The sequence below is a fragment of the Ambystoma mexicanum genome, chromosome 7p (assembly GCF_040938575.1).
Source record: "Ambystoma mexicanum isolate Mex_15411 chromosome 7p, UKY_AmexF1_1, whole genome shotgun sequence".
NCBI classification, from domain to species: Eukaryota; Metazoa; Chordata; class Amphibia; order Caudata; family Ambystomatidae; genus Ambystoma; species Ambystoma mexicanum.
In genome coordinates, this window is record NC_090939.1 from 210,671,244 (window position 1) to 210,683,911 (window position 12,668).

Here is a 12,668-nt window from a genome sequence, read left to right on the forward strand (position 1 = left end):
GAGTGAGTAAAAATCAGTGGCCCTGGCTGCTTTGAATACAAAAATAAAGTGATAAGGGGGCGTTATAAGAGGATGCACTCTTTGTGTCTCTCCATAATCTCGCCCCTGGAATATTTCCTGTCATTTGTGTTGTAGAAAAACATGGATCGTTTATCATCGTCGTCCATGGAGATCTGGCCCATGAGCCAGCCTTCCACACACCAGACAGCAGGATCATGGGTCCTTCCTATGAAACATCCAGACCAGGACACGTATGAAGAAGACATTGATATATATTTAGGAATTACGTATTCAGTTTTCAAAAAAAACGCATCATTCATTATTTAAATTAGGAAACTCATTTATTTTTTACAAATTTCACACAATTATTCCAACACGATGCAGGCGTTGCTAAGGCAGGGGGCGCCCACTTCGCACACAGCCGCCTACACCCCTTCAGAAATGGCAGGAGTGAGTGATATTTTAATCAGTGTTCTTATTTGTATGATATGTGTATATGTTTTCAATAACTTAAATGTTTCCAGTTTGGATGAATACCTTTTTAGAGTATTTTGAAAATGTGCATTGGAAACAATCAATATTCATTTATACAAGCAACTTATTTAATTAATAATAACACTGTAATTCATTCTGGTACAAAACTCAGGCCCTGTCATGCCAGAATAAAGAAGAGAATCATTGCACACAAAGGGCTTCATTCGAAGCTGGCCGGTGAAGTACAAAAGTGCCAGTATTCATGGATACCGGCACTTTACCGCAACGGCCGACTATTATTTTGCCAGTGGGGCACCTGGGTTACCTCCAGCTAAATGCTTGAGGTAAGTCAGGTGCTCTACTGGCAGAAAAAGCCTGCCTAACCGGCACTGTCATTGCCGGTGCCAGTAATCCTATAGGACTCCTTGAATGGGGATTTACACCGTCACTCCGGCACCTGTAATGCAGCGGCAATGCCGCCAGACCGGGTGCTGGAAACGGTAATTACATTTGCCGGTTTCCTGCCGACTCTACTGCCAGGATACCGGCAAACTCAGAATGAGGCCTTTTGTTCAGGTATGTTACGTTAATCAAAAATTGTAAAGTATATAATTTTGCCATGGGGAGTGCTCTAGGGACTGGTGTAGTAGCTGGAACAGGAAAAGTGTAGGCATGTACTGCAAACACCTGGACCAGCCTAGGCACTGTGAAACCACACTGCTGGGGAATTTGAGAAGTATTAACATTCTGTAACATAAAAAAGGTTAGCAATTAGAACATGTAGAGTACCTGAAGGCTATATGGTTCGCTGCATTTTTGATCTTCATAACAAGCGTGTTAAAAAATGTTTAATCCTTTATTGAGAATGCATGGATCCCGCATATTACAGTTCAAGTGCTTGGAATGTTTATTAGTATGTGGCAGCTAATTGTAATGATCTGGTAGGTGTGCAATATGCACTCCATGTGCCATAAAAAAATGGTTGATCTCTGTAATATACTTTTATTTGTATTGATTTATTTATTTATTATTGCATTTATAAAGCACACTAAACCCTCGGGCATCAAGGCGCTGTTACAAACATGCTACTTGCAGTGCTTATCGTTAGACAGGAAACATCCACAGTACAGGGCTGGAATAGTCAATTCAAGTGAGATGCAGTCAAAGTTATACACAGCACAAGGCTGGCATGGTCAATTCAAGCGAGTTGCAGGCATAAGTTATACACAGCACAAGGCTGGACAAGTCAATTCAGGTGAATTACAGGCATACATTGTACATAGTCCAGGCTTGAATATACAAATCCAGGTGGGTTGCAGGCATAAGTTATACACAGCACATGGCTGAAATAGTCAATTCAGGTAAGTTACAGGTATAGGTTACGCATAGCATAAGGCTAGTAAGTCACATATATGTGAGGTACCCTCAGCACTCCAAGTCTTAAATGTTGTCTAACTGTGTGTCTCAAGGGCCAGAGTTCTGTGGGGTTTTCAGGATATCCCTCATTAAAATGCATGAGGAAAAATGTGCATACATTTGAAGTCATTGTATACAAATTCATCTCATGAATATTAATGAGGGGTATCTTGAAAACGCATCATGGATCTGGCCCTCGAGGCCTGGAATTGGACAACCCTCGAGGAAACCAATGCATTTGACTCAGTGAAGCCTGTAAGTGCCATGAGGCTTTTGGTTGAATTGATTGCATCTGCTTATTCACTGCACCACTTTGGGAAGGACTATACAACACCACAACGGATACGGGTTTTGAGTTAGGTACCACGTCGCCGTATTAATGATAGGTACACGCCTACAGAAAACCTGCTTCATTGCCCTATTGCCTAGCACACAAACATTGTCTAGCATTGTAAGCTCAAATAATAGTCTCCACGTGTCACACAATTATGTCAATAACATGTCGGCGTTGCTAAGGCAGGGTTCTGCCACTTCACTCACAGCCGCGTACACCACTTCAAAAATGGCAGGGGGAGTGATATTTGAGTTACTTTTATTTGTATGATATAAGTAGTAGCCTTCTGACTACCATTAATAGAATTGTACCTTCCCTTACAACAAGAACCTAACTGCCCTGCACCAGGAAATGATTAAACAATCTCCTCAGATCTTCCCGTCACTCACCTCTGGGCCTCAAACGCCCACCACTATACGACCCACCTCTCCATGCATCCCAGTGCCACATCTCTGACCCTCATTGTTGAAGTTTTCCAGACATCACAATTATCTCTCACCAGTTCTTGTGCTTCTACCTTATTGCCAGATGTTTGCTCTTTTCTTCAACTTAATGGTCTTCCTATTAATTCTGACAAATCAGTTATCAGACTCGACTGCCCACCCCTAACTGCCCCCTAACTAACCAAAACATAGGTTCCTTTCCAAACATCTCAAACCTTTCCCATCATTCAGATGAGAGGCATCGCTAGGGGGTGGCGGGGTGGCTGATGGGGCTATAGCCCCTGATCCTTTGGTTGTAGCCCCATATAGAATCTCAGGGTCTGCAACCAAAAGGCTAGCGCTAGCCCCGAGTCTCGACAATCCCGACATTAGCGTATCCCAGATCTTTTACAAATCTAGCAACACCCCTGTTTCAGATCCCTTTCAAGATGGTGTTCTTCTGTTCCTCCTTAACATTATTCACAATTCTCTCGAGAAAATGTGGCCTTTCTGATTGGCATGTGGACCCTTTCCATCCTCACAATTCTGCTAATTATGTTTTGCAAACCGAGTACCACCCTTCATTTCCCTGTTAACATAACATCCCCTATGTGTGTCTCCTCACTTCTCCCCACAAAGCCACCTGTTAAATGCTGGTGTTGGAAGGCTGTACCCTCACTTCCCTTGTCCCTGCTGCCTCCCATAATCTTTGTTGTCCTTTCTTTAATTCCTGCCCCATGCAATGTGTTATCTCATTCCTAGAAAGTTCTAGCAATCATGAGACAGGACTAGGCCTGTTGGCTGCTTCCAGCAGCCTGTATCGTCTGTCAAATCTTGTCTCATCTCTGCCATGCTTCCTTATACACAATGCCAACTTGGCACTTTGAAACATTCTTTGCTCCTGCTCAGCTTTTAATATAATATACCTTCTGTCTCTCCCCAAGTGTCCCCTTCTCCTCGTATGACGTCACCTTGTAAGTGGCTTCTGCCTTTCCGCCCCTTGCTCTTTGCTCTCGAAAAACACACATTGGGGGTGGAGGATCTGATCATTATGCTTAGAGTGATGCATTGGTATTTTTGGACCCCCAATCTTTTGCTCTTGATTGGTGCTGTCTGATCTCTCCCCTACTCCTGATCACTGTTTAGGAGGTGTGTGGAAGGTGTCATTGTGCGCTTGCTCCCGCGAGATAGTCTAGGATACCAATTCTAGTGGGTGAATGACTCCTGACTCTAATCTTGCTGACCACTTATGATTATGGTTGTGACCATCTATCTAGCATTTACTAAAGAGGGATCAAGCCACTCAGTATCAATGAATGTGGTGCTAATCATGACCAGGTACCAAACATACACCATTTTTTCTTTACAGAGTTTCAATCCTGTGAAATCCTTTTGAGGGCAACTGTTTGTACAGTGTGATTGTTAAAAAATCTTCCACCAACATCTTCGAGGGGTGAGATATTTCAAAACCTTACCATCACACTCTTTCACCTTGTCTTTGGTGCCACCCAGCCTTATACAGCCCCCTACATGCGTACATTAAGCATAATAGTGGTTTCTATGCCCTTCTCTCCCTTGCATTCAGGCACACCCATGAAAACTCACCTTGATAAGGGAGCTTTTAAAGACCTATCACTCACTGGCTTCTGCCAACAACATAATCATTCTGTAACATCGGCAATGCTCTCCAGCAACTCTTCAATGCCCCATGTTCATACAATGTTTAAATTGTCAATTACAGCCAAACCAGAATATATGGGGATAAAACTGCCCACTATCCTTACATTATACACATACTCAGTGATCAGCACCTTTGCCAGTTGGACCTTCTACCAATATCAGGCTGATACTTTTTTTCGAAGCTAAGTTGTCCAATGATATAATGTCTAAAGTAAATGAGTATGATAGCAAGAAAGATTAATTTGTGCCCTTGAAGAAATGAAGAAAAAAAAACTGACCAAAAAGCACGATATGAGGTTAATTAGAACTCCCATTAAATGAAATTGAACATGTGTGTGCTTAGCCATACAACTTTAGCCGTAACTCGGGTCGAACATCATCAGCTTTGATGGATTTCTTAGGCTTTATTGAAGATTATCTGAATTTCATTTATAGGTAGCTACTGGATGAGGGAGATCTAACATTTGCCCCTAAAGAAAGGCCACATGAAATACTAGTTCCCACTTCAGAAGCCATGGCAGTGGAGACTGTAGTTGTGTAAGCGTCTGGCGACTTAAAGAGAACCATTAATATGGATTGTAGGCTACCTAGATTAACTTTACAACAAAGTCTAGCGTCGGATCAGTTAAGGGAGAAGCTGGACGAGCTGCTTTAATCATTCTCCCTGAGATTGAGTTTACCAATCCATGGGTCTGGACTAACAGAGTATAAAGTAATTTTCCTAGGCCAGAATTTAATAGTACTAAGAAAATTATCGGAAAAAGTGACATTTTACAAAAATGTTTGGGGTCAACTGAAACTAAAAATCATGTGGTAAACTCAATAGTTATAGTAATTGAACAACCACCTCTTTATAATTCGGATTCTTCGTCCCTCATGATTTACCTAGTTCTTCCATCCCATCAAGCAGGTAGCGAGGCTCAAGGGAATAATCATAATAAGCCTGATCGGAAGATGTTTTCGCATATATGATTGAAGGATATCTCCATTGATCCGATTAGCTCTGAATCCCATGGAGTAATCCATTTACAATGACTGGGACTGGAAGATACTCATAAGGAACTGAACTCCGACTCAATTAGAATTGCACGAGTTGTACCATCAAACGGAGACGATAATTGACAATCATGTGTTTGTTTGCTAGCCAGACTCAAATGGTATAAAGACTGGTTCTATAACCCCACATCCATTGTGCCCCGAATCATTTAAGTAATCTAAGGAAATGTGCTGTCCCTCAAATGCAGTACATACACTGTGATCCACTTTAGGGCTGCAGGAAACACAATTGAATGTGTACTTTTAAAGGCTGCTTCAACAGAACTAAGAATTCCTAGGTAAGAGCACATTCCAGGATATCTAATTACTTGGGGGCTGTAGGTATTCACAAAAAGCTTTCTACTGATGCATACTCTGTCAGAATGTATGTACTGTGGGGGCAGGACTTTTGCTAATTTAAGAATTCACAACTTGTTTTGCAACAAGCGTGATGGCTTCTCTGATTCTGAAATAGAAATTCTTTTTGACAATTGAGAAAAACATTGTCATCTCCATGAGTGCTGGCACTTGCCAACAACTACATGGAGTTTAAAAAATGGAAAAATACAGTGTGATGAAAGTTCTGTGGTCTTTAGCTGATATTATGGATTTTAATCCAAGGGCTCTGGAGAAGGGTCTGGATTAGGGGTGAGCAAAAGTTCAGCCACGAAGTGAAAAGTGCATAATCTGCACTGGAATGTGCTTCTTTCCGCTCGATCAGCAAAATCAGTATTACGATTCCACTACTACTGCGCCCGGTTTTGAGCAGTTTTGCATGGAGTGTGGTGTATCGTTCCCATGTTAGTTTTGTATAGCGCGATGAGAAACTTTGCACAGGTCTTTCTTTTCCATCCGTGTTAGTTTTATGCAGTGACACGAGAACTTTTGTGTAGGTTCTTCCGAACCATGCTATTTTTATGCAGTGCCATGAGAAACTTTGCACAGTTTTTTGATTTGTGATAGGTTTGCACAATGTAATGAAAAACATTGTGCAGGTCTTTTTTTAATCGTGCTCGGTACGCAACAAGATAAACTTTGATCAGGACTTTTTTTTCGATCTGTAATAGCTTTGTGCAGAGGTATGATAATCTTTGCACAGTTTTCCATGATCCATGCTGGTTTTGCACAGTGACACGAGAAGCTTTGCGCAGGCTTATTTTAGATGCATACTTGTTTTGCTTTGCAGCATGAAAAACTTTGCATGTTTTTTCAAATTGTGCTAGGTTTGCGCAGTGACACGAGAAACTTTGCGCAGCTTTTTGTTCGATTCATGGTAGTTCCGCGCAGCATCATGAGAATCTTTTTGCCGTTCTTTTCATTTTGTGCTTGGTTCGCCCAGTAGCACAAGAAACTTTGCTCAGCTTTTTGTTCAATTCGTACTAGGTTCGCAAAATGGCACAAGAAACTTTGCGCCGCTCTTTTCGATTCGTGTTAGGTTTGCACAGTGGCACGAGAAACTCCATGTCACTTTTTATTTTATCCAGGCTAGGTTCACGCAGCGGCACACAAATCTATGTGCGTCTCATTTCGGTTCAGAGAAACTTTGTGCCACTCTTTGGATATGCAGAGGTGGCGGAATGGCGGATTGTGGTGCTTCCCCGGCTGGCAGAACGAAATTTTACAATTTCGCCCAGCCCTAGTCGCCATTTAACACATCAGCTCAGGCAAAGGAATCTATGTATAAACGTGTGAATCATTATCCTCGTGTGGGGGGTTTAAGATGCCTGCTTATAGATGGATCATTATTGGCATTATTTACAAGACTTTTATATTGAACAGAAGGCTCACAGTGATCCCAATCAGCTAATTCTAACAGTTAGATTTCCACTGTGATGTGATGTTTAAACCTTGGATTAAGTGGGGAAATGTTGCTAAGGAAATCATTTCAAATACGATTACTACTAGAGCAATAATAGCTATTGAAATCTGTTCATCTAATTCCACACTCAATGCCGGAATTGCTCAGGCTTTTAGAAAAAATTAAGCTGGTAGTCAGGGAGTTTTCGACTTTAAAGTATCACGTGTCCTATCAGTACATCATCTACAATGATGGTATCTATTGATGTATCTATTTATTTATTTATGTATTTATGTATACCTAGGAATGTAAAAACCGGAAGATGATGCTTGTAAAATCATTGAAAGATAAAGTAAGGAATACCCCTGTGGTGGGACAGTGAAAAAAGGAATCACGAAAGGGCAATTATTCTGGCAAAAATGTTTTGGAGGCAAGCAGATGGTCATAACAGCGTGTAGAATGACTATGGCCTATTTTAGACAATTGTATCACTTGATCTAGGAGCTTCACGAATATCATATACAATAGATGATATGAAGCCTTCGCCATCAGGTGGGTTCACTCATTCGTAGAACCCTCATTTGTCTCAGGTTTTCCCTTCTGCATGGATTCTCCTACAGCTGACGAATGGAATATGTATACATGCCATATCATATCATATCATTTCATATCGTATCAATAGATCAGGAAGACAGCTTATGTATCGGTTTCAGGAGCATTGAAGTTAGTTCTATTTTCCATATAAAATGGGAAAGCCCCTAGACCTGAAATGATTTCGACAGAGATTTCTAAACACTATTCTGTTGTATGGGCAGTGATATTTACTAGAAGTTTTAATCCAATATCCAAAGGTGGTCTATTCCCTGCCAGTCGGAGGAGGCCAATCATTCTGCCATTCTTCAAGCAGGGAGTTAGATTGTATCCAAGCTGCTCTCAGCAAAATGGTTCAAAAGAATAATGTACAACAGAATCTGAAAGCAAATCATTTAGGCTGCGGCAAATCATAGTCTTTCGGAAGAACAACATTGGTTTCGCGAAGGCCTAGGGACAATAGAGCAGTCACCAAACCATAGGCTTATACTTGATAGATAACCCCATTTCCATAGGTTTTGTGAACTTAAGCTCAGAATGTGATGATGTTAATCACAAGACACTTTGGAAAGAGCTGCATTCATTGGGGATGCCAAGCTTATTCATTTTGTTTGCTCCACATGAAGATCTTACAGCAAGGGTATGCAAAGACCAAGGTGGTCATTCGACCCCTGAGAATATGAGTTCCCACCAGCAATTTATCTGCATTGGCTCATACATATGACATTGTCTTGATATATCATGCATCTAGAGTTTTTCAAATCTAAGTGAATGGTTATTTAGAGTATATGGCTTGCCGTAATCTCTGTCTGAACTCAGTCAGATCCAAAGTAATATGTGGGGGTCATTTTAGCCGAAAATGTCCCCCTGTATTTGCTTCCGGAACTAAGTTAAATTTGGTTAGTCTGTTTTCATAGTTAGGGATTACATTAACTAATAACCTAGATTGGAGGGTAGATAATACTGCAACTATCAAAATGGTGCAGACTATTGGTGCCTCCACAAAATATGGTTAGGAACTGGGTGGTCTCAAAATGGATCCAATGTTCTATAAAAGTTTATTACACAGCACATGCCAGCCAGGGAACTCCTTCCCCTACAATGAATGTGGCGCACAATAAAATGCTTTTATATTTTTTATATACTACAGATTCTTTTGAGGAGGCCTTCACCCCGTCTCGCACCCAACCTCCACAAACACCCCGTGTCACAATGGACTAGGAACCAGGCCGGTGTGTATCAATAAGAGATTTGTTTATTTATTATTTAATGAAAAAGGAAAATCAACCAACTGCACAACTACTAATGTTGTGGCAACACAAAATTCAATAATCTCTACAAAACTACCACGTTAAGATATACTATTACAGTCAATTCCGTTTTTTTAATGACAGAACAGAAAAAGAACAATTTACCACAAAGTGATATCACTAAGAGTTAGGCACCCCCCTGCAACAATAGAAAAATGGGTTTTGAATGATTCACTACTACTGCTATGGGACAGCACACACGGGTACTTTGGGCTGCTTACACTAAAGGACAAATCGGGCTTCAAAACAGACTAGCTAGCACACTTAGGAAATATGATTTGAATACAGGCAGTACATGAGAAAGAAAATCAAAAAAATAAAGGGGATGCATTTCAGAAACCGTGACCCGGGTAGAGGAAGAGATATAAACTAGAAAAACCCAGTTTTCAAAGGTTAAAAGAAATTTGTAGAAAACCAAAAAGGTAAATTACACTAATTTTGCTGGGGCTGTAAAGTGAGATGCCAGCTCTGAGCAATGAAAAATGAAGGAAAGGCAATTCGGAATCCGCAATCATAATCTGATAGAGGAAGGGGACTACTCTAGGAAAAACGCTTTCTAAAGGTTGAAAAGAAATTTTTAGAAAAACGAAAATTGAACTCACATTAACTTTGCTGGGGCAGGAAATGACACACAGATTCTTTCAACAATAAGAAAGGCACATAGGAAAATCGTTTTTTATTGGAAATGACAGGGGCAGCTAACAGGTTGGCTTTGGGCAAAGGGATTAATCACAATGGGCATAATTTAGATACAGTGACAAATTCGGTTTTCAACTCACAAGGGGATTAATTCTCTTGGGCAGCACTTTAATAACTAGAACAATTAAATAAAATGCTAGACAAGGATGATTGGTCTTGAATTTCTACAATCCCGATTCCTGAAATTCAATGGGGGAACTAATTGATTTACCTAGAAAAATACTAAGGATTGACACAGTCAAATGAGGGTTTTTTCAAAGGAATCTGATCACTGCACTCTCAAGGATGGTAAGTTTCAGCAGCCTTCTCTCTGTCCTCCTTTTTCTGTCTTCCCCAGGTTTTGTGTGTACGTCTTGAGTCCTAGTACTGTCCCCTTATATAACAGAAATGACATCACTTATTTTATGATCTTGGGGAAGTACCCTTCAATCATACCTGCTGCCAGGATTGGACAGTTTCTCTCTTTCTCTCCACCCCCATCAGGATTGGTTTAAGGATTCTGGAGTACCATCTATCTTTTCCCCTTTATTACCATCCTTTGTTCTCATTACAACTTTTTGGCAAAAATGAGTTATGTATTATAAATTCATATTTGTACTAGCCACTGCCATATGAAACATATATTCGTTTTGAGCTAACCAAGGGGAATTAGATGAGCTGATCGCCAAATCTATATGAAGTAGCAGGTCCATGTGCCATATTGTTCTAATGTTGAATACATCTCCCTTTTTGACTAACTCATCACAAATTTGGCATTTAAGTTGATAGAAGCGCAGCCTGTGTGGTTAGCACCCCCTAGTTCTTGTTCCATGTGCCATATTTTTGTCTTTTTCATCAAATGTACAGTAGTTATGAATATGTAAGTCATCAAGCATATTCCCAATTTAATTTTCCATCTTTTTGCCCACTTTTACATGTGTCACATGTCCAGACCAGCCAGAAACCTAGTCTAACTGGCCATTACAGTTCCCAGAGTCCCAGGTAAATGCAATTTATATCCTCAAAAGGCCTGGAAGTTACATGAACAATGGCATACAATTGAGATCAATCCTCAGTCTGATGACTGCACAAAACGCATAAAACAAAACAGTCTTTTAATATCAATGGGGAGTGTCTGTTCAACAGGTGGGAGGGCCGCTTCATCCCCACAGCCATCTGTCTTCCTGGACTCAGACTGTGACCAGAGTTTTTTTTTAATATGTCTCTTTGATCATCTATCATATCATATCTTTTGAAGTAGGTGCAACAAGGGCTCACAGATTTGTGTCATGCCTTAGCCAAGGATTGCCTTCTTTTGAAATCTCTGCTCTCCTGCCAGACAGTCTGCAGAACAGGGAAGTTTGACACCTCCAACAGCATCACATTTTATTGCAGGGTTGTTAGCTAGAAGGTGTGACATCCAGCTGGAAGCGAGGCATTTCATTGTGAAGTTTAGAACTCAGCCAGAACAGGTTTTTCCTGAAGTAAGTGTCTCTTCACATGTTTACAGGAGTTTTGTGGGTGAAACATAATATACATTTCCTTTGGTCACCGCCACACATCAGGTTGAACTTTCCAGACATGTGTCTGTGAGCAGTGACATTTTTTGCATTGTGGCTTTTTAAAGCCGCTTTCATTTGCAAATACCCATGCAGGCCATTTTTTCCTTTAAAGGTTTACAAATCCTGTTTTCCATGTCACAGGATTCTTTGATTCCACCTTATTGGGTAAATTACATTGCTGCTAGTCCATTGATAATGGCAGGTAAGTCCCTTTCCACATGGTTCTTTAATTTTACATGCACAAAAAGAAAAAGCCAGGCCGTTTTTGTTGCAGTATTTAAATTCTTGCCACTCATGTGAAATAAAAGCAAAAGCCAGGTGTTTTTTGTTTCAGTGTTGAAATTCTTGCCACTCATGTGACAGGGAAAGCAAACCAAGGCCGTTTTTTGGTTGTAGTGTTTAAATGGTGCTATTCAGGTGAAAGGGACTTCTGTTTCAGGCCTTTAAATGCACCTCACAGTACTCCATCACACAAAATCAGCAACGATTGGCAGTTTTAATAAACAACTTTTTTAGTCTGAGTGATAACCGTAACATAGAAATACATGATGTGAAGGTTTATCAGATGTTTCTGATACATTTTTATGTACCGGTTTTATTGCTGGATTTTTTAACTCCCTTGGGCAACTCTGCAAACTTGCTAGCCAATCACTGTACATCATAGCAAGGTCCCTTGTGCACAATATCACTTTTATAAATCTGCACACTGCTTATTGGCACAGTGGTCACAAGTGCCCAGAAGTTGTTCAGTTTGTCAACCACACATAGTCCTCTCCCTATTTCGTTCATGTATTACCTACAATGCTGCACAGTTGGCTGATGAACCTACTTAGTTACATGTTGCATTTTTGTGTAATTCTCCTTTGGAAATGAGAAGTGTATTAATACCCTCTACATTCTTCACATCATGGTTATTTGCTCCATCAGAAGTACTCCACAGAAAAGTGAAAGCCACAGTAGGACCTTGAGATTCCAAAACCATTGCCAATTGTTGCATTGCACAGTCAAGGCTGTAATAGTACTGGCATTCCTCCTAATGCAATCATTTGGAAACCCCTTTTTTCTCATTGAACGCAATCCTGGCCTGAAATCCAAGACCACAAATTAGATTGCAAGTGGGTCAAATATTAGGGTGCTTGTTTGTGTAACTAGCACGTTAGCCCACCTTTGTCCTACCAAACTACCCACTGAGCTGCCTCAACCTAATATCCAGCCCATGTAGTTCTTAATGTTCCGCCGTACTTCCAGCTTAGTTACAGCAGGGATACACACACTGTCCAATGCGGGTATGCTGTAACTGTCATTCATTCACACTCAGATCTGCAGGTGGCAGGAGGGGAGCAGAGAGCTGTGGTAAAGTTTCACACC

General features: G+C 40.7%; 1 protein-coding gene across 7 annotated transcripts in view; it reads left to right on the top strand.

Moving 5' to 3' along the window:
* The window catches only part of ERG (ETS transcription factor ERG), a 1,195,114-nt gene that overhangs the window by 785,991 nt on the left and 396,455 nt on the right, over positions 1-12,668 (top strand). The window lies entirely within an intron of this gene.